This window comes from Danio rerio, chromosome 15, assembly GCF_052040795.2.
Source record: "Danio rerio strain M-AB ecotype USA chromosome 15, GRCz13ab, whole genome shotgun sequence".
Classification (NCBI taxonomy): domain Eukaryota; kingdom Metazoa; phylum Chordata; class Actinopteri; order Cypriniformes; family Danionidae; genus Danio; species Danio rerio.
In genome coordinates, this window is record NC_141035.1 from 50,085,001 (window position 1) to 50,107,500 (window position 22,500).

Sequence of the window (22,500 nt, forward strand, 5' to 3'; positions counted from 1 at the left end):
GTTTGTTCTGGAGACAATCCAACACTAATATTACTTAAGGGGGCGAATAATATTGAGCTTGAAATGGGTATAAAAAATTTTAAACTGCTTTTATTCTAGCCGAAATAAAACATAGAAGACTTTATCCAATAGAACAAGTATTATCAGACATAATGTGAAAGTCTTCTTGCTCTGCTAAACATCATTTGTGAAATATTTGAAAAGAAAACTAAATGCACAGGACGGCAAATAATTTTGACTTCAACTGCATGTGTCTGAAACTACACAAACTGCGCGCTCTTCTCCTGACTGCTTTAGTTTCAGTCTAACTGACATTGAATGTAATGTGCATATTGAAACGTATGTCTAAATTAAGCTTGCATGAGCCATTCTGAAAGGTACTTTTAATGATTAATGATCTTTATGGTATTATCTAGGTTACGTCTCAGGAGATTTAAAAAAAAATCTATATTCATGAGGGAATACTTGCTTAAATGTGTGCATAGTAATTACATTTTTTTTCTGCATTACAAAATTAATGGTTTTAAGTGTAAAAATGGCATGCCTTGTACTTTTAAAGAGGAGCAAAACGTGAAATATGTGGGGCTGCATGATATCAGAAAAATCTGACATTGCAATCATTTATATTTCTGCCATTGGAAGGTGCTCATTAATTCAGATTAGTTGCAATCATACATAAAAATAATAAACTAATTACAAGCAGTTTTTCATGCATAGATAGATAGATAGATAGATAGATAGATAGATAGATAGATAGATAGATGGATGGATGGATGGATGGATGGATGGATGGATGGATGGATGGATGGATGGATGGATGGATGGATGGATGGATGGATGGATGGATGACTAGATGGATAGATGGATTGATTGATAAAAGATAGATAGATATATAGATAAATAGATGGACTGATAGCAAATGGATAGATGGATGAATGGATGGATGAATGGAAAATGGAAAAATGGATGGTTAAATGATGGATGGATGAATTGATGGTTAGATACATGCATGGATTGAGAGATAGGTGGATAGATGGAAAGTATGGGTGGATGGATGGATGGATGGCTAGATGGGGGATGGATGGAGGCAAAGTAATTAGATATATAGATGGACGGACAGATAGAGAAAAGGATAATTAATTGATATGATTGGATGGATTATGAATGGATAGATTAATGAATAGAAAAATAGAGAGTTATAGGATGGATGGATGGATGGATGGATGGATGGATGGATGGATAGACAGATGGATTGGAAGATGGCAAAATAGATATATAGATAAATAAATAGATGGGCAGATGAATGGATAGATGGACAGATGGAAAGATGGCAAATGGTGAGTTAAATCATGGATGGATAGATGAATGAATGGAGAAATAAATGATTAAAGGATAGATAGATAGATAGACAGACAGACAGACAGACAGACAGACAGACAGACAGACAGACAGACAGACAGACAGATAGATAGATAGATAGATAGATAGATAGATAGATAGATAGATAGATAGATAGATAGATAGATAGATAGATAGATAGATAGATAGATAGATAGATAGATAGATAGGCGGATGGATGGATGGATGGATGGATGGATGGATGGATGGATGGATGGATGGATGGATGGAAAGCAAGATGGATGGATGGATGGATGGAAAGATGGCAAGATGTATATATAGATAAATAGATAGATGGACATATTGATGGATAGATGGAAAGATGGCAAAATGTGAGAGAGTTAAATGATGGATAGATGGATGAAAAGATGGCAAGATGGATGGTTGGATGGATGTATGGATGGATGGAAAGATTGCAAAATGGATACATAGATAAATAGATAGATGGACAGAAGAATGAATAGATGGATGAAAAGATGGCAGGATGTGAGGGAGTTAAATGATGGATAGATGGATAGAAAGATGGCAGGATGGATGGATGGATGAATGGAAAGATTGCCAAATGGATACATGGATAAATAGATAGATGAACTGATAGCAAAATGTGAGAGTTAAATGATGGATGAAAAGATTGCAAAATGGACAGACAGACAGACAGACGGATCTGATTAATTCAGTTTCTTGAGCCTGAATGTGTTCAACTCTTCAGATGTTGAGATAGTCAGATGCCTTTAAAGCGCAGGCAGATGTTGCCTTTTTAAATACAATGCTTCACTACAGTATGGCTTCTGTTCAACTAAACCTGTTGTGATACCGATGCTGAAGCGATTTATTCTACAGCCCTAATATATAGTGTTAAATGTGTTGCATTAGTGTCTCGTCATTGTTGATTAGTGTCTAAACCGTCTGTTTGTGTAACATGTGGTGTCCATCTATCGCTTCATGGCATTCAGCACACAGAAATCAATAATGGAGTCTCAGTCTCGTACAGCGGATGGTTTGAGATGTCAGGCTGTTTATAGTGATTGAAGGTCCAGTGTTTGCTCCAGAATGGCCACAAGACTGATGGATGCGACACTTCAGGAACCTTTGATTCGTTCTTTTCAGACTAAAACAAATGGACACAAAACTACAGAGACACCGAATTGTGATGCAACATTTTAATTTATTTTATTTTGTTTTATTTTATATTTTTTTATTTTATTAAATTTTATGTATTTATTTTTTTATTTTATATTTTATTTGTATTTTTTTAATTAAAAACAACTGACCTCAAACTACAGAGACACTAAACCGTGATATATTTAATTTAATTTAATTTAATTTTATTTTATTTTATTTTATTTTATTTTATTTTATTTTATTTTATTTTATTTTATTTTATTTTATTTTATTAAAACAAACTGAAGCTATATACACTAAACTGTGATGCAAATAGTTTATTATTTTATTTTGTTTTATTTTTACTTTTTAATTAAAACAAACTGACCCAAAACTACAGAGACACTAAACCGTGATATGTTTTATTTTATTTTATTTTAATTTATACAATTTTATTTTATTTTTTATAATCAATTAAAACAAATTGACCTCAAACTACAGAGACACTAAACTGTAATATGTTTTATTTTATTTTATTTTATTTTATTACTAATTTTTCTTAAAACAAACTGACCCCAAACAACAGACACTGACCTGTGATGCAACATTTTATTTTATTTTACTTTATTTTGTTTATTTAATTTAATTTTATTTTATTTTATTTTATTTTATTTTATTTTATTTTATTTTATTTATTTTATTTTATTTTATTTTATTTTATTTTATTTTATTTTATTTTATTTTCTTTTATTTTATTTTATTATTTGTTTTTTTTAAACAAACCGACCTTAAATTTCAGAGACACTAAACTGTGATGCAACATTTTATTTTATTTGAATCTTTATTTTTTATTTTATTTTATTTATTTTTTATTTTATTTTATTTTTAAAACAAACTGACCCCAATATACAGAGACACCGAACTGTGTTACAATGTTTTATTTTATTTTATAAAATATATGTATATTTTTTTAGCTTTTAGTTTTTATTTTATTTACATATTTTTACACATTTATAAACACATACACACATTTTTATTGCCTTTATTTTTATTCACATATTTGTTTACATATTTTATTTTGGTTTTTAAAATATTGTTTTATTTATTTTTTTACTGTTGTTAATATTTGCTTTAATTGATTTTCATATTTTTTTTTTACAAATACGTATTTTATAACCATGGATTTTGTTTTTATTGTCATTTTTGTCTAATTTGTTTTTAATACATAATACATATCGTTTCTAATTTGTTTTAATACATTTTAATGTGTTTTTGCATTTTCTTTGTATTTTTTATTTTATAATATATTTTTTGTTTATCTTATATTATCTAAAGTTTGATTAGCTTTTATTTTGTTCAGATATTTTACTTTCATGAGTAGTTTTAATATTTTTTTATTTTTTTATTTCCAAAAATTTTTATAAGTATTTTCATTTTTTTTTTTTTTTGTAACTATGATTTGATGACATAAATAATTTCTAATGTTGACATTTTTTTCATTCTATTTACTATGTGCGTATGTTAGTTTATCTGTTTAAATAGTATTTTATTTTATTTTTACACAGCAGAAACTGAAACAGCGTCGGTCAGGGAGAGGTGTGTTGCCCTTGCGGCTTCATTGATTAAATTGTGAAACTGTGAGTCCAGAGGATGAATGCAGATATTATTCTCATGTAGCACTCTCGGTGTAACACACGCATTTGAAATGACTGACAGGGAGATCTGTCCCATGGTCCATGCATTAACAAAATAAATTGAGGTTTGATTTGGGGCAGTGAGCCATGAGGAGCAGAGCTACTGCTTAGAGAACAGGTATTGATCTGTTTCACATCAGATGCTTTAACTAACGTGTCCCACATGTTAAACGATTAACAGGGTGACAGTCCTCCAACAGACAAGCAGTGTACAGTTATTTACGGTAGTTCAGATTTATTGCTCAAAAGTAGCTCTTTCATACATCCCCAGCAGGCACAAGATGGCAACCTAATGTCAGATTGATGTTGTACCCCAACGTTGTGGGGACGTTGCATTTTGTGTTGAAATAAATTGACGTCAGAACCCAACGTCAGGCTCATGTCAGTGGTCAACGTACAACCTAAAATCAAGCAAATATCAATGTTTAGTGATGTTACAGCTTGGCGTTCTACTACGACGTCTATCAGACGTTGATCAGATGTTGGTTACCACACATGATGAACAAATCTCAGTATTTGACGTTAATATGATGTTGGTTTAATATGTTGGCTTGACGTTGGATTTTGGTCACTTTTCAACACAACCTAAAATCAATCAAATAACAACATTGTTATGGACATTAAAATAACATTGTCCTTAGACGCCGGGGTAAGCAAAAATCCACTAAACACTTAAGAGTTTGTTTCGTACTCTGTGAGTTTTACAGGGCATAGAATATCAGTTTCAGCATGGGAGATCAACATCAGTTGTAAACACACTTTTCATTATAAAATGTTATGAATTGATGTAAGCCGTTAAAATGTTGAATAGATGAAGAAACATTCCAAAGGCCTAATTTTAATGCTGTTTGAGAAATTATTTATAACGATTGATTTATAACTTTTGGCGTGATTTTTTTTTCAGATGTGTTGCTTTAGGGAGTTTTAATATGAATTTATTGAGTTGATAACTTTACATCTATTTGAATGAAATTGTTTTCTTGAAGTTATAATAAATGTTATTACAGTTTATTTGTGCTGACGTTCTGTTTCTTTTTAAAATGCATCTGTCATGCTAACTCATGTTGAATTCATTCAACTCTTAATTGTAAATCAACTGTGTAAACTTTGTTAATTGTTACAACAAACATTGTTTAGTTGATTTAACTCGTAATTGTAAGTCAGTTGTGCAAATGTCTTAGTTAGTTGTTACAACAAACTTTATTTAGTTGATTTAACTCATAATTTTAAGGCAACCAGGTAACTTTTTCAGGTTTTTGTTTCAACAAACAATTTTTAGTTGAGTTGACAAATCGTTTGTTGATATAACTTGGAATGAGGTTGTATCCACTTCTTCAAGCAATCAAATGGATTAAGTTGACTTAAGAAAGTTAGTTCACTCAATAATTTTACACTAAAGTTAAGTGTACTTACATTTGTAAGTCAACTTAAACTGCTTGAAGAAGTTGATACAACACAAAATAGTTAGTTGTTCACAAAAATTAGTTGAAACAACAAAATCACTCAAGTTATTATAACTTACATTTATAAATACAATAAACTCACAATTTTAAGGCAACCGGGTAACTTACTTTTTAAGTCAAAACAACAAATCATTTTTTACAGTGTAGACATTGATTTTTGGTCACCTGATGTCGCGACCTAAATCTAACCTAACAATAACGTCTTATGACGTTGTGCCTGTTGTGTCTCAGTAGTTGTTGGATTTTTAATGATTGCAACAGCAAAATTAACAATAACCATGATGGCCAGGTTTTACATAAGCACACATTTGGTTGGTTGACTTACCAATATAATATACGAAGATAAATCAGATCAGATAAATTCAAATATAATTTTGACTATTTTTTTTTTTACTTTTTAAATTTTATTTCTTAAATTAATTTTTTTTTTAATTTATTCATTTTATTTTTCATCAGTGCATCAAAGCTCAGTCTAATTTCAGTCTAATTGCTTTCGTGTAATCCAGTCAATGGTCTGAACAAAAACTGCAGACAGTCTAAATGAAAATGCTAATTCACTTTCTGACAGTAGGTCACAAAATGTACATCTGCTTGTAGAAAGACAGAAATTCTGTCTATAAGGTATTTACTTTAGGGTTTTCAAGTTGCTGTTATTAAAAACACTTTTTACGATTATTAAAATGGTAAAAACGTCTGTTTTTTTCTTTTGTTTTTGGTGATCCCCAGTGTGGAAACTACTGTTTAATAGGAATAGTTTAACTAAAAACTAAAATTTGCTGTTTTTTCTCTGTCAGGCTATTCAAGATGTAGACACATTTGTTGTAGACAATATTTTTTCTTTTAGAATTTTTTTTATTTGATAAATATTTATTCTAATATTGGCTAAAGGGAGTTAGAACCTCATTGTGTTACTTGAACATACTTTGTGGACATTTGACTACAGACTTAAGCAGGTCGCACACCAGAAGTGCCGCTCGGCGGCGCGCCACACAGCACCACGCAGCGCCATGTATTTTAGAATTCTAATCATAGGTTTCTATCAGGATACACACACCGGCACCGCAAGTCGGCGGCTGTCGGCGGCGCCCGGCGACGGCTCAGGACGCAGTTAATTTTTCAGCCGCGCCACAGAGCGCCATCTGATTAGTTTCATGTTAAATATCCTTCGAATGTGCGCGTCTGGTGTGTGATACTTTAAACTGTCATGTGCGCGCCGTGTCGCGGCGCCGAGCGGCGCTTCTGGTGTGCGACCTGCTTTAGGGGCCGATCACAACAAAAGAAGCGCAGTTGGTAGGGTATTTTGTCAAACCCAGAGTTTTGAAATGTGTAGAACTTAAAAGCTATTTAGTCTTAAAAGTTGAGATTGGTGAATTTTGACTTTAATAATGTGGCAAATCTAGTCAATGTTTGGAAAGGTTTGAGACCTTAGAAGTTCACAATGAGATTATATATACATCTGAATGCAGACATTTAGATTTTGCTATCTTGGCAAATTTAGAGATGGTAAAAAAAAAAAATTGTAACTTGTAACTTGAAGACAATCTGGCCTTGACGAAATTGCTGAGCAACATTTGAGGCCATTTGAGCCTGGTCAATACATTTTGGTGTTTTGGCAAATCTGGAGTTTATAAAACATCTTAAATAAGTAATTTGGTCATCAAATTAATTCACTTTTGATTGCAGACTTTAGTAAGTTGGCAGATCTTGGCAATAATTGGGAAGGTTTTGAAAAGTCTTGAAAGTTTACCATTATGTTATAGATTTTTGAAAGCAGAGTCTGGTATCTTGACAAATCTAAAGATTCTAGCGCTGGAAAACATTCATTACGATTGGTTGATTGACCTTGGTATTTTGGGAAACCTAGAGTTGGTAAATGTGTAGATCTTGAAAGCAAATTGGTCTTGGATGAATTGATTGAGCTTGTTGACTTTTGGTTGCAGACATTAGTAAGTTGGCAGACTCTGGTATCTCGCCAAATCTAGAGCTTTTGAAAACTAATTTTGAGTATGATTTGGTCTTAAAAGAATTACTGAGCTTTATTTGGGCCCATTTGGAGATTACTGACTGTGACTGCAGACTTTGCAAATCTGGGTTTATAAAATGTCTAGAACTTGAAAGCAATTAGCTCTTGAATGAACTCCTTTAGATTGTTGACTTTTGAATGCAGACTTTGGTAAGTTGGCAGATCTTAGCAATAATTGGAATAGTCAAACTTTGCAAATATTGCTTAGATTTGCCAGCTTTATAAGGTCTTGGATATTTACCATAAGATTATAGACCTCTGAATGCAGACTCCGGTATCTTGCTAATTCTAGAGCTTTTTAAAAGTAATTTTAGAATACGATTTAGCCTTAAAATAATTAGTGAGGTTTATTTATTTGAGCCCATTTAGAGAGACTTTTAATTGCAGACTTGGCAAACCTGGGATTATAAAATGTGTAGAATTTAAAAATAATTTAGTCTAGAATTAATTCACTGAATTTGTTGAATTTTAATTGCAGGCTTCAGTAAGTTGGTGATTCTACAAACTGTTCAAATATTGCTTAGACTTGCCAGCTTTCTAAACTCTTGGATATTTACCATTAAGTTATAGACCTCTGAATGCAGATTCTGGGATCTTGACAATTCTAGAGCTTCCAAATCTAGAGTTTGAAGAAATTCATTGTGACTGTTGACTTTAGAATTAAGTATTTTGGAAAACCGGGAGTTGTAAAATGTGTAGAACTATGCTCTTAATTGAATTGATGGAGATTGTTGACTTGGTCTTTCAATATTCTGGCATGTCTGAACACAGTTTGAAAATTTAGTTTGGAAATTTGCCACTAGATTATAGAGCTCTGAATGCAGACTCTGAAATCTTGCCAAATCTAGAGCGCCCAAATCTAGAGCTTGAAATAATTAATTGAGCTTAATGACTTTTGACTGGAAACTTTAGTAAGTTAGGCAATTTGGGCAGTAATCAGAAAGGTTTTGAAAAGTCTTGGAAATTTACTATGAGATTATAGACCTCTAAATACAGACTCTGGTATCTTGACAAATCTAGAGCTTGAAGAAATTCATTACGATTGTTGACTTTTGACTTTGGTATTTTGGAAACCTAGAGTTGTAAAATGTGTAGAACTTGAAAGCAGTTTGCCCTTGAGTGAATTGGTTGAGCTTGTTGACTTTTGGTTGCAGACATTAGTAAGTTGGCAGATCTTGGCAATTTTTTGGAAAGCTTTGAGAACTTTTAGATGTGTCATTAGATTATAGACCTCTGAATGCAGACTCCGGTATCTCGCCAATGCTAGAGCTTTTTAAAAGTAATTTTGAACATGATTTGGCCTTAAAATAATTGGTGAGTTTTATTTATTTGAGCCCATTTGGAGAGACTTTTAATTGCAAACTTGGCAAACCTGGCATTATAAAATGTGTTGAATTTAAAAGTAATTTAGTCTAGAATTAATTCACTGAATTTGTTGACTTTTAATTGCAGGCTTCAGTAAGTTGGTGATTCTACAAACTGTTCAAATATTGCTTTGATTTGCCAGCTTTCTAAACTCTTGGATATTGACCATTAAATTATAGACATCTGAATGCAGATTCTGGGATCTTGAAAATTCTAGAGCTTCCAAATCTAGAGTTTGAAGAAATTCATTGTGACTGTTGACTTTAGACTTAAGTATTTTGGAAAACCGGGAGTTGTAAAATGTGTAGAACTATGCAATTTGCTCTTGAATTGAATTGATGGAGAATTGTTGACTTTGTCTTTCGCTATTCTAGCATGTCTGAACACAGTTTGGAAATTTGCCACTAGATTATAGACCTCTGAATGCAGACTCTGGTATCTTGATAAATCTAGAGCTTGAAGAAATTCATTACGATTGTTGACTTTTGACTTTGTTATTTTGGAAAACCTAGAGTTGTAAAATGTGTAGAACTTGAAAGCAGTTTGCCCTTGAGTGAATTGATTGAGCTTGTTGACTTTTGGTTGCAGACATTAGTAAGTTGGCAGATCTTGGCAATATTTGGAAAGCTTTGAAAACTTTAAGATGTGTCATAAGATTATAGACCTCTGAATGCAGACTCTGGTATCTTGCCAAATCTAGAGCTTTTTAAAAGTAATTTTGAACATGATTTAGCCTTAAAATAATTGGCGAGTTTTATTTATTTGAGCCCATTTGGAGAGACTTTTAATTGCAGACTTGGCAAACCTGGGATTATAAAATGTGTAGAATTTAAAAATAATTTAGTCTAGAATTAATTCACTGAATTTGTTGACTTTTAATAGCAGGCTTTAGTAAGTTGGTGATTCTACAAACTGTTCAAATATTGCTTAGATTTGCCAGCTTTCTAAACTCTTGGATATTTACCATTAAGTTATAGACCTCTGAATGCAGATTCTGGTATCTTGAAAATTCTAGAGCTTCCAAATCTAGAGTTTGAAGAAATTCATTGTGACTGTTGACTTTAGAATTAAGTATTTTGGAAAACCGGGAGTTGTGAAATATGTAGAACTTTGCTCTTAATTGAATTGATGGAGATTGTTGACTTGGTCTTTCAATATTTTGGCATGTCTGAACACAGTTTGAAAATTTTGTTTGGAAATTTGCCACTAGATTATAGACCTAACGCAGACTCTGGTATCTTGCCAAATCTAGAGCTTCCAAATCTAGAGCTTGAAATAATTAATTGAGCTTAATGACTTTTGACTGGAAACTTTAGTAAGTTAGGCAATTTTGGCAGTAATCAGAAAGGTTTTGAAAAGTCTTGGAAATTTACCATGAGATTAAAAACCTCTAAATACAGACTCTGGTATCTTGACAAATCTAGAGCTTCCAAATGTGTAGATCTTGAAAGCAGTTTGCCCTTGAGTGAATTGATTGAGCTTGTTGACTTTTGCTATTCTGGCAAATCTGAGCACAGTTTGACACGATCTTGAGTTCTCCACTAAAACACACCTGGGTTTCACAGGAGAAACATCCATTTGCTGTCTCTTTATTCTTGGAGAACCGTCAGCGATATTGAAGATCTGTAATTTATGGTTTTCTCTGCTTTGAGATCAGAGAAAGCGGCGGTGAAGTCAGCACCTACTGATTTGTGTTCAGTCAGTGTATGGCATGTTCAGAGCGCGCGGGGGTCTGCGCTAGTGTGCAGCCGTAACCATGGAAACAGACGTGCTTTTGGAGCCGCGCACTGTTAGCAGCCATTGTTTGCTGTGGTAATGGGCTGGAATTCTCGCTAAAGTGAATCAGCGGCTGAAATTAACTTGAGCAGCGGAGCAGACGGTCAAACACACTGTAGTTACAGCAGTAAAGCGAGACACGAGGAGCAAAAATACAGTATGCGAAATATTTGGCGGCGGTTCAGTATGCGATCGTGCACAAAAAAAGACAGAGAAAGGGAGAGATGGATCATGGGTAGTTCCCACCTTGACTGCTGCCAAGAAGCAAGTCTTTTTCTTGACAATATTCTTTGCTCCAAACCCCAGTGAGCTGCCTGCTGTCTACATAGGGCATTGCCTCGGAAGACAGCATTCTAGGTGAAAGAAATTTGGAGGATTCTCCATAGGTGACAACTGCAGATGTCAAAACATACTGCATTACAAAATAAAAGAGTTTTTGTCTTGTTTCTGGTACTAATATTTAATAAAAATTTAATAGAATTAAATTCAGTTGTTAAATCTTCTGGCAAAAGTAAAGTAATTTCTCTCTTTTAATGACCTTGGGAAGGTGATCCATGCTTTTATTTTGTAATCTTCAGTAATCTTACCTTTCACAGCCTACATTGGCTATTAAGGGTGTCACGATCCTCCAAATCCTCGATTCGATTACATTTTCGATTCTAAAGTCTCGATTCGATTTTCGATTATGAATAATTAATTAATTAATAACGAATTAATTATTTGTAGCCTACCGTTTAAACTACCTGACCTGCATGGTCTTTGTTTTACCCATAAACAAATCATACAGTAAATGAATAAAGGCAAGATACACACATAATTACCACCTGTCAATCACTTTTTCTGCGGGACTCGTGAATAGGCAGTGATCTGTGTCGTTATAATGGCGTCGGTAAAAAAGACGCACAACCAACAGGAACCAGCCAGCAGTATCTGAGGTGTTCGCTAAAATGACCAAGTACTTGTGTGAAAGTAAAAGATGGAAGCAGTCTACTGACCCGCTGACTGCCTTGATCGCTGTCTCGAGCGCATGACAATGTGTGTGCGTCTGTGCCTGTGTGTGGATGAGTGTGTGTGGTCACGTGATGTGCGTTTTCAGCGTTAGTGAGGAAGGAGGGCTGCTCAGAAATGCTACACGCCACTGTGAATGTGGATCGTTGTCGTTCTAATATGCCATTTAAAAACAAAGACATATTAGTGTAAACAGGGCCTGAGTGTGTATTTTTGCAACGGGTGCGGGGCGGAGGATCGCGATGCGCCCATCGTCTATCATCCCAACCGAAAATGGTCGCAATTTCAAGCCCTGTAATATAGACGGAAGTGTATTACATCTATATTTTGAGTTGCTTGCAACTGTGCATATGCTTTCTTCATATATCACTTTTGTACGTTTAATGCAGACACTAGTAGTGAAGAAATGTCTATTTTTGGACGCATTTTTTGTTTCTTGAAGGATGCATGAAATCTTAGAAGGCAGATTCCTTCATCTGCTGCGCACTGATGAGGGCGTATAGGTAGGCAGTTCACTAGGTTTTGGAACACAGCCTTCTTCCTTCTCGCAGCTTGATGTCTGATAAAATGCTTGCTCTTCTCCATCTGAAACACATCCACGTATAGAGTCATGGGGCATGAACCATTACCATCAGACGGAAGTGTTCTTCAGTGCTCACTCCTGCATTTTTAAGCCATTTACAGGCTTTCTGCAGGTCCTTGACAAGTAATGCATGTCTTCAAATGTCCCTTCATCTCTCTGCTATAGAGGAAACACATATTTATACTGCGTTTGTTTATTTCCTACATAGAGAGGAATGGAGTTGTGTTGTTTACTGAGCAGGGTGGTTGTTGTTTACTGTTGCTAAGTAACAATGGAACTTTTATGTAACTATAGAAATAGAACTTGCATCACCCATTTGAATCACTTTGAACTTGGCTTATCGAATCCGAATATAGAGTGGAAGTAATCCGTTTATAATATTAGTTTTAGTGTTTTGAGTATTTTTAGTGCGACTGTTTTCACCTTGTCACATTTTTTCAATTGGTGCAAACAATCTAATCTTTTAGCTTGTGCCATTAAAATTCTGACTTTATTCTGAAACTATTCACTATTAGAAAGTATTTAAGAATTGCATTATCCAGAAAATTTAATGATTTATACTGTCTACTAATGTATGAATGTTATATATTGCATAAATACAAAAATTATCAATATTAATTATATCAAAATAAAAAAAGATTTAAAAAATTATTAACTTTAATAATTTGATAAATTATTTAATAATTATATAAAATTATAAAGTATTTTATAACTTCATAACTTTTTAATTTTTTTAAACATCTATTCATTAATAACTATTTTATAATTTATAACTATTTTATAAATAACTAGTGTGTGTTTTTATATATATATATATATATATATATATATATATATATATATATATATATATATATATATATATATATATATATATATTCATATATTCATTAATTTTCTTGTCAGCTTAGTCCCTTTATTAATCCGGGGTCGCCACAGCGGAATGAACCTCCTTTGTGGCAGAGATTCAACAAGGTACTGGAAATATTCCCCACAGATTTTGCTCTATATTGACATGATGACAGATTTGTCGGCTGCACATCCATGGTGGCAATCTCCCGTTCCACCACATCCCAAAGCTGCTCTATTGGATTGAGCTTTAGTGACTGTGGAGGCCATTTGAGTACAGTGAACTCATCGTCATGTTCAAGAAACCAGTCTGAGATGATTGAGCTTCATGACATGCTGCGTTATCCTGCTGGAAGTAGCCATCAGAAGATGGAGACACTGTGCTCATAAAGGGATGGACATGGTCAGCAGCAATACTCAGGTAGGCTGTGGCGTTGATGCTCAATTGGTACTAATGGACCCAAAGAAAATCTCCCCCACACCATTACACCACCACCACCAGCCTGAACCGCTGATACAAGGCAGGATGATCCATGCTTTCATGTTGTTGAGGCCAAATTGTGAGCCGAGCATCCGAATGTGTCAGCAGAAATGGAGACTCATCAGAGCAGCAGCGTTTCTCCAATCTTCTATTGTCCAGTTTTGGTGAGTCTGTGTGAATTGTAGCCTCAGTTTCCTGTTCTTAGCTGACAGGAGCGGCACCCGGTGTGCTCTTCTGCTGCTGTAGCCCATCCGCCTCAAGGTTGGCCGTGTTGTGTGTTCAGAGATGCTCTTCTGCAGAGCTCGGTTGTAACGAGTGCTTATTTGAGTTACTGTTGCCTTTCTATCAGCTGGAACCAGTCTGGCCATTCTCCTCTGACCATCAACAAGGCATTTGCGCCCACAGAACTGCCGCTTACTGGATATTTCCTCTTTGTCGGGGCATTCTCTGTAAATGCTAGAGATGGTTGTGCATTAAAATCCCAGTAGATCAGCAGTTTCCGAAATACCCAGAGCAGCCCGTCTAGCAACAGCCATGCCACGTTCAAAGTCACTTAAATCCCCTTTATTCCCCATTCTGATGCTCACTTTGAACTGCAGCAGATCGTCTTGACCATGTACATGCCGAAATGCATTGAGCTGCTGCCATGTGATTGGCTGATTAGAAATTTGAGTTAACGAGGAGTTGGACAGGTGTACCTAATAAAGTGGCCGGTGAGTGTGTACTGTATTTGTAATAAAATTTTCACAAATATAGTGATTTATACTCTCTACTTAGTATATAAATGTTACATATTCCGTAAATAAAATCTATATTAATATATATATATATATATATATATATATATATATATATATATATATATATATATATATATATATATATATATATATATGTGCAAATAATAAAGCTAAAAATAATAATTACTCATACCATCCTATACAGTTTTGGCCTCCTTTTCATTGCTCATTATGATGAGCAGATGAGGTTTTGGTTTTGGTCTCTGCCAGCAGATTTGATGTGAGACGAGCTCCTGCTGCTGAATTACAGATAATAAACAGGGAGATGATGGCTGAGGATGCTGGAATACATCTTTCACCCTCTCATTATGTTCCTGTAGCTGCATGAGCAAAAAATAGTCAGGCATATATTGAAAACATCCATAAATCTAGCCGTAGGGGGCTTTATTGCAGTTTAGGGTGGATTCGGAGGGGTTTGCACAACAGTAATGCGGTGTTCAGGGTTGTGGGATTATTAGGAAACCTGCTAGACATAAAGAAAGATGAATGCAGATCTTCACATGCGGATTTTATATCACATCTCTGTTTTTAGTTGGGTCCTCTGTAAGCAACATAAGGTGCACATATTTACACCAAAATGCTTAATGTAACCATTTTTAAATGGTAATTATCTTGAACAAGCTAATAATTTAGTAACGCTCTGCACTGAGGTTGTATAAACCTATTACAATTTTTTTCAGAGCAACAATAGATAATGGGACTAAGATATTCTAATGTTTTGTCCTACTAAATTGCATCTGAAACCTTCAACAATCTATTACCACACATATGATTTGTGTTGGGACAACATGAAGGAACTCAGAAAAGCTTGGATTGTGGATTGACAAGTGGATTGAACACAAAGCATTAGGGGTGTAACGATTTATCGTCATGCAAAAATGTCTCGATATGCATCGTGGCGTTATGACGATTTGATTACGATATGACGTCCGTTTTCTCTTATTAGTTGAGCTGTTTGCACGTGAACTACGTTCCACCTGCTGTCGCACTTGAGTTCAGATTGCAGCAGCAGTAACGTTAGCAGACCAAGATGAGTGGAGTTGAAATAGAGGATGGCCCATCCTCTTAAAATCAGACGTTTGGCAACATTTGGGTTGTACAGTCATTGCTTTAGACTCGTCCGCTTTTTGACACGCATACTGGGTCAAACATAGCCAAAGTTTTAAAGTCTTCACAGTGATTTACATACTTTGCACAGCGACTGGGATACCTCCTAATGGTGTTGAAAGAGTCACATACTGTATTTATCAGGTACAATTCACCCTAAAATATCATTCTGTCTTCATATAATGATGTATTGGCCGCCGCAAAATCACACATGACGTGAGCTGACCGTGAGCTGTTACTAAAGAGGGCGGACTATGATAGACGCAAGCGGGCGTATGGCAAGCCGTTTTAGCATTTAAACCTTTGTTCTTAGAAATAAATAAATTTAGAGATATCTCTAATTATATTTTGACTAGTCATAATTATAATTCGACTAGTCAGCATGACAATTAGAGATATCTGCAATTACAATTGTACTAGTACAAAATCAGATTGGAGATATCTGCAAATATATTAAGACTAGTCATATTCCTCCATTGACTTCCATTGAAAAATATTTGCAGATATCTCTAAATGAGTTTTGACTAGTCACAATTGTAATTAGAGATATCTCTAAATGAATTTAATTAAATATGAATTAAATACCTGGAAATGTGGATTTTTTTTTTTGCACACACAAAAAACGCAAGTGACCAAGCAAAGCCTTAAGCTCTTACTGTTAAATTCAATTGAATTGAATCATTTCAATAATATTTTATAAGAAGTTTTTAAATTGTTTTATTTTCCAGAGACAGGCCTGTTTAATTTTTTTTCTTAAAGAAGGTTCAGTTTAACAAGTTGAAACAAAAGAAATACATAAAAAATAGTTCACTTGGTAATTAAAATTTTTTTAAATAAAATTTGCATTTCAGTTTAATTTTCAATTTTTATTCCAAATATCGTGATACATATCGAATCGTGAACATTATATCGTGATACACATTGTATCGTGAGCTGAGTGTATCGTTACACCCCTACAAAGCCATGAAGTTGTCATTAAAAAATCTCAAGAATTGTGTTCATTCAGCTTACCTTAATACGTTGTTTGAACAACCAGCATGCTGTGAGTGCAGAAAGCCATATGTACTGGAGTGTAATAGAGTTGCATTGAATAGTTTTGCAGATTTAAGACAACCAAATTTTCAGGAACACACACACACACACACACACACACACACAGCGCAGTGCAGCACACAGGTTTTATTGGTTTCAGAGGGACTGTGACTGCAGCTTTTACAGTTTTATACAACAGCTAGACATGTTTTAATTCCTTTTCCAAACTGCAAAACTCAAAGCTTTGAAGCTGAACAAATCTATTATCAACAGAAAGTGTTGGACTCTGCGTGATATTGTTGAGAGTTATATGAGATGAACACTTTTTGACGTGCTAATTAACTTGATGGCGTGTTTGACTGCACAGTAACACAAGCGTGATCAATAATGGCCAATTGTGTTGCTCACAGCTCTGGTTATTCTATAGACAGCTGATGGGAAACACTCGATAGCCCAATCAAGAGGTTTGAGCTGGACGTGTTTGAGTGTGTATGTGTGTGTGTGTTGGATGGAGAACCAGCCTAAACACGTGGGAGAGATGTTCAGATCATTGGCTGATAATTGTATGATGAACTGGGGTGGTTGGGAAAGTTTTAATTAGCCGTGCATTGAAGTGCAAGATAAATCTGTCAATATTTGTCTTGTTTTGAAGAGAGAGGCCGATTCAGGTTAGAGACTGCGCTGATATGGTGTGCAGATATATACAGCTGAAGTCAGAATTATTAGCCGTCCTGTTAAATTTTAATTATTTAACATTTATTAATGGAGAGCAGATTTCTTCAGCACATTTCTACTCATAATAGTGTTAATAACTCATCTCTAATAGCTGATTTCTTTTGTCTTTGCCATGATGACGGTAAATAATATTAGACTAGATACTCTTCAAGACACTTCTATACAGCTTAAAGTGGCATTTAAAGGCTTCACTAGGGTAATCAGGGTAAAGTTAGGGTAATTAGGCAAGTCATTATATAACAGTGGTTTGTTCTGGAGACAATCCAACACTAATGTTGCTGAAGGGGTGAATAATATTGAGCTTAAAATGGGTTTAAAACAATTAAAAACTGCTTTTATTCTAGCTGAAATAAAGCAAACAAGACTTTCTCCAGAAGAACAAATATTATCACAAATACTGTGAAAAATGTCTTGCTCCATTAGCATTGGTCATTTTGCTCTTGCTCATTTGAGTCTGTGAAGCGTCAGCTCAAAATACCTCAGATCATTCACTTTATATCATGCTGTAAACGCCCGTTTAAGTGCATTTCTTGGGGATCTCTGTTAATGCAAATGAGCTGCTGCTCTCCATACCTTTCCTGTAATCGCCCCTATGCATTGACTTAAGATATAAATCCCTGGTACTTGATGCTTCATCTGTATCTGTTGTGAATGTACCATAAAAATATTGACCGCAATGTTTTTTACATAAAAACAAACTGCATTTATTCAATCCAAATTAAAAGCATTAAGGGCCCTATCATACACCCGGTGCAATACGGCGCAAGACGCGATGCAATCGTTGTTTGCTAGTTTCTTGCGCCACGCTGTTTAAATAACAAATGCATTAGCGCTCATATGTGCTCCCATAGGTGTTCTGGTCTAAAAAGGGAGGCGTTCTGAGGCGCATTGCTGGCGCGTTGTTATTTTGAGACACTAAAATAGATTTTTCAGTAGACCAAAACAAACCCGGTCTATTGTCCAGCACAGAGTTGCGCCTCACTTACACACTGCTTAATACACACAAGATGTAGAGCAATACGCAATTATCTTTACATATGAAAAGAATTAAAATATTAAGGATATATATAGGATATAATAAGGATAGATATAGGATATAAATATAAAGGATTAAAATATTACAAAACATATTATTTTCTAGCCTACATAAATATAAAAACCACTGCCTTCATGCCTTCTTCATCTCGGTGGCTTTTTCAGTTTATTCAATTTGCTTTTGTATAATGTTATCATTATTAGCAGTATTATTTATTATATCCATATTTATATTTGTTTTATTAAAAACAAGCTTAGATTTGTCCACCTGTCAGGTTTTAGACCATATGGGGCACAGCACGTGTATTAGGATTAGGGGTGTCAAAATTAATTGTTTCTTTGGTGCAACGCAATGCAGATACGGACAATTCGGTATCGGTTCAGTAATAATCATAACCGGTTATTATGTACTGACGTCATTTATCTCCTATGCTCTCTGTCGCGAGGGAGGTGAGCGCGAGTATTTACAACACTCAGCCAACTCAGGGCCGGCCATAGGCAAATGCTAAGGGCGCTGTATATCCAGTGGGGCGCCAGAAAAGAGCGCGGTTCAGTTGGTTTTGTTTTCGATATTCTTGACACACATTCAGTTACAGACGGCAATAACTCAAAAACCTCTCACCCTAAAAAGATCTAAAGTGTGTTTCCTACAAAAAGACAAAGCTGGTTATGTTTCACAGCTGTCTTTCTTTTTTTTCGCTCCACACTACGAGCACTGCTCCGTTTAAGCCCTCGCAATATGTGTTTAGCCGGGAGAGCTCGCGCTGAGAGGAGCTCTCAGCAAGGGACCGTCGGAAAAGTTCTTATTTTTTTCGTTTTTTTTTTTTTCGTTTTTCTGCTCCGCTCTTCGTGAGCTCTCTCTGTTGCGAGGGCTTAAGTGTGTGTGTGTGTGTGTGCGTGTGTGTGTTTGTTTCTTTGGTGCTGTCTATGTTTGTGTTTGAATGAGAGACAGTGTGGTGCTGTGTCTCTGTGTGCTTATACAGACAGCTTGTTATAGCCTCTCCTCTAAAATATAACACTGTATATGGAAAGCATCGTCAATGCACCGTGATGCACCGAAATATCGAATTGAACCGAATCGAAGGCATGATAATCGTTACCGAACTGAACTGTGAGACCAGTATAGGTTCACACCTCTAATTAGGATATAAGGTTTTTGAGCACACTTCGTAATTATTGTTCATTTATTCGTTTGCTGGAAATTAGAACTGAATTTAGAAATAGTTTTGAAACAGATCTTTGCGCTTAAACAAAATTAATTATTTACAGGCTAATTGATGTCTGTGTACAACACGTTTCCCTATCCACGAGAGCGAAAGTGAAAGTAGATAATGAGGAGGCTTATCTCTCATTCTCGCACTGCAGATGCTCTGTTTAACTGTTTTCTCTCTAGTGAAGCGTTCAGTTTTTCCACTTACAAAGTCGTCATGTAAATAGCAAAGGCGCTATGGTGCGAAGCAACTGACTCTTAAAGGGAATGGGGGATGAGACGCTGATTGGTTTATTCTCAGAACACACCTATAACTCATTGAGAAAATAAGCTCAACCCTTTTAGACCATGCGCCACGGCGCAAAGCGGATTTTCCCGTCCTTATAGCTAAAGATGATTCTAAAACGGCCTGAATGCGTTTGCGCCCTGCGCTTTGTGCATGGACCGTCAAAATAGAGCCCCAAGACTTTCTTTAAAATTCCAAAAATATAATAATGTTACATTTTTTTCTCGGTTAAACGTCATAGAAATTAATGACAGAAATGTGTGTGTTTCCTACAAAAAGACAAAGCTGGTTATGTTTCACAGCTGTCTTTTTTTTTTTTTTTTCGATTGACATTAAAAAAAAAAGGCGTGCACAGTGGCCTCTCGCGGATTCGCAATAACAAAAACTGCTCGAATACGTACCTCCTGGGACGTATTTCACAGTCTTCAGAAACGTCCGCGGGGCTACGTTTCAAACGTAAGGTCTTTGTCAACAAAAAATTATCACAATTACAGCCAGCATCCCACAAAAAGCACTTCGAGTCTCATTTTGTGCATATCAAATCGCAAAATCCAAAAAGGCACACACCATATATTTTTGACTGCTTTGAATGGAGACATTTTTTTTTACCCAAATTGGGGGAAAATTAAACAGGGGGCGAATAATTCTGACTTTAACTGTAACAAATTTTTTTTTAATTATTTATATAAATAATAAACAACAAAATTCTATATAAAACATTTAATTCTGCCTAATTTTTTTCGGTTACTTTTCTAGTCAACTCAACTTTAAATAAAATCAAATGCTATTTATTTTTCCGTTTAAGGATTTTATAGCATCAGACTTGATCAGCATTAGGAGAGCATCTTTTCTCTCCTCAGTGTTTTCATATTAGCATGTGCGCTTAAAGCCGCCTCTGCTGATGAGACGAGGGCAGGTTTGTTTAGACACCACATGCAGTTATCAGCCGTAATTACTATCATTTACAGGCGGTTAGTGCGCAGGCTTATTTTCAAAGTATGCAAACTCACACACACAAGCGCATTCGCTGTTTAAACAACACAATCGCACGCTAAAAGTCCTAAACGATGGCAGTTTATAGTTCATCTACGTCTCCGAAGAACACGTGTAATCTCACATGTCGTGTGTGTTTGTTCGTGTCGCCGGCTGTTTACTGTCTGATGCTGAACTGACCAAGTCTCTGTGTTTGTGTTTGTGTGTGTGTGTGTGTGTGTGTGTGTGTGTGTGTGTGTGTGTGTGTGTGTGTGTGTGTGTGTGTGTGTGTGTGTGTGTGTGTGTGTGACAGAAGCTCATTTCACAGAGAAACAGAAAGAGAGAGAGAGTATTAACAGAGGCTCAGGATGTCTCTCTCTCTCTCTCTCTCTCTCTTGTATGGGTATTTCTAACAGATGGAGTTTCTCTGGACGGCTCTCCCTCAGAGAATCATGGGAGTATTTTAGTCCAGAGTAATCCTGACCATCTGCTGTCTTTTTCTCTCTGCCTCCAAGCATCTCACTGCTGGCCCTGCATCCATCCATCCATACAATGCCAATTCGACTGCCCCGTCCGGCCCTTCATTTGCAGAGTGTGTGTCCTCCTGTCCCATCTACACTATAAAAAATATCCGTAAATGAGCAGTTTTTTGTATCTTGGCTTTTATATTTTGTATTTTTTTGCATTTATTGGTGCTTTGAATTGAATCATGTGACCTTCATCTTGCTTCCAACAACTTTTAACCCTGAAAAGTCCCCAAAAGTTACTTTTTTTGAACATGTGTAATAGTTTCAGTGCCGTGTTGTCTGGGTTGGTGTTGTATATTACGCTACAAACGGTAGCCTAATATATACGGTATATATACACATATTGACCACCCCCCCCCCCCCTTTTTTTTTCTTTCTTAAAGTTACAAACTTTATAATTTTTTTGTGCCTAAATACTTAGGCTTGACATGCTTACAGTCAGGCTTTGCTTCACAGACTCACTGTGATGTAACACCTGAAATTATTATTCATCTTGTAACAATGACACAATAGGACCTCTTCTTTACAGAGCTGCGTGTAAATGTTTCATGCATTTGGGATACACAGCTATATCAAAGCTAAAACAAATCTTAATGTGATACACACTGTACATCAGTGATGCATAAAAGGCAAGGCTTCTATAATAGTACTGAACTGTTAAACTTTCATAAATCAAATCGAGCAGCTTGTGAGAAACGCACTACAAATAGTCTTTGATGTTCGATGTAAATTGCATTATATGAGACATTTCGGGACATAAGTGGCTGCACATTTCAGATGATAAATACAATTCCAGACGATATGGTAATTACTTTCACAGTGAATAAATTTACACTGAGCGATTTAAATCAGTGCTTTTAAAAATATTATTATGCATTCTTATGCAATAAGACATTTAAGGGGGCTTTCACATCTGTAGTTCGCTTCATTTGGTTCGGATCAAGGGTAATAAATGATACATTGTTGCATCTTCTGCCGTCTTTGGGTCGTTTTCACACCTCACTGCTGGCTTTGGTCCGAACTAGTTGAAACGAACCAAAATGCAGTCATCTGAC

General features: G+C 35.3%; 1 protein-coding gene and 1 long non-coding RNA gene across 10 annotated transcripts in view; one reads left to right on the forward strand and one right to left on the reverse strand.

Moving 5' to 3' along the window:
* igsf11 (immunoglobulin superfamily member 11) overlaps nucleotides 1–22,500 on the forward strand; it is a 230,107-nt gene that overhangs the window by 58,111 nt on the left and 149,496 nt on the right.
* Nucleotides 7,326–11,020, reverse strand: LOC147833795 (uncharacterized). Its single transcript, XR_015510023.1, has 4 exons — nucleotides 9,553–11,020; nucleotides 8,944–9,051; nucleotides 8,382–8,695; nucleotides 7,326–7,781 (listed from the first exon to the last, which is right to left on the reverse strand). It is a non-coding gene; the product is annotated as an uncharacterized LOC147833795 (long non-coding RNA).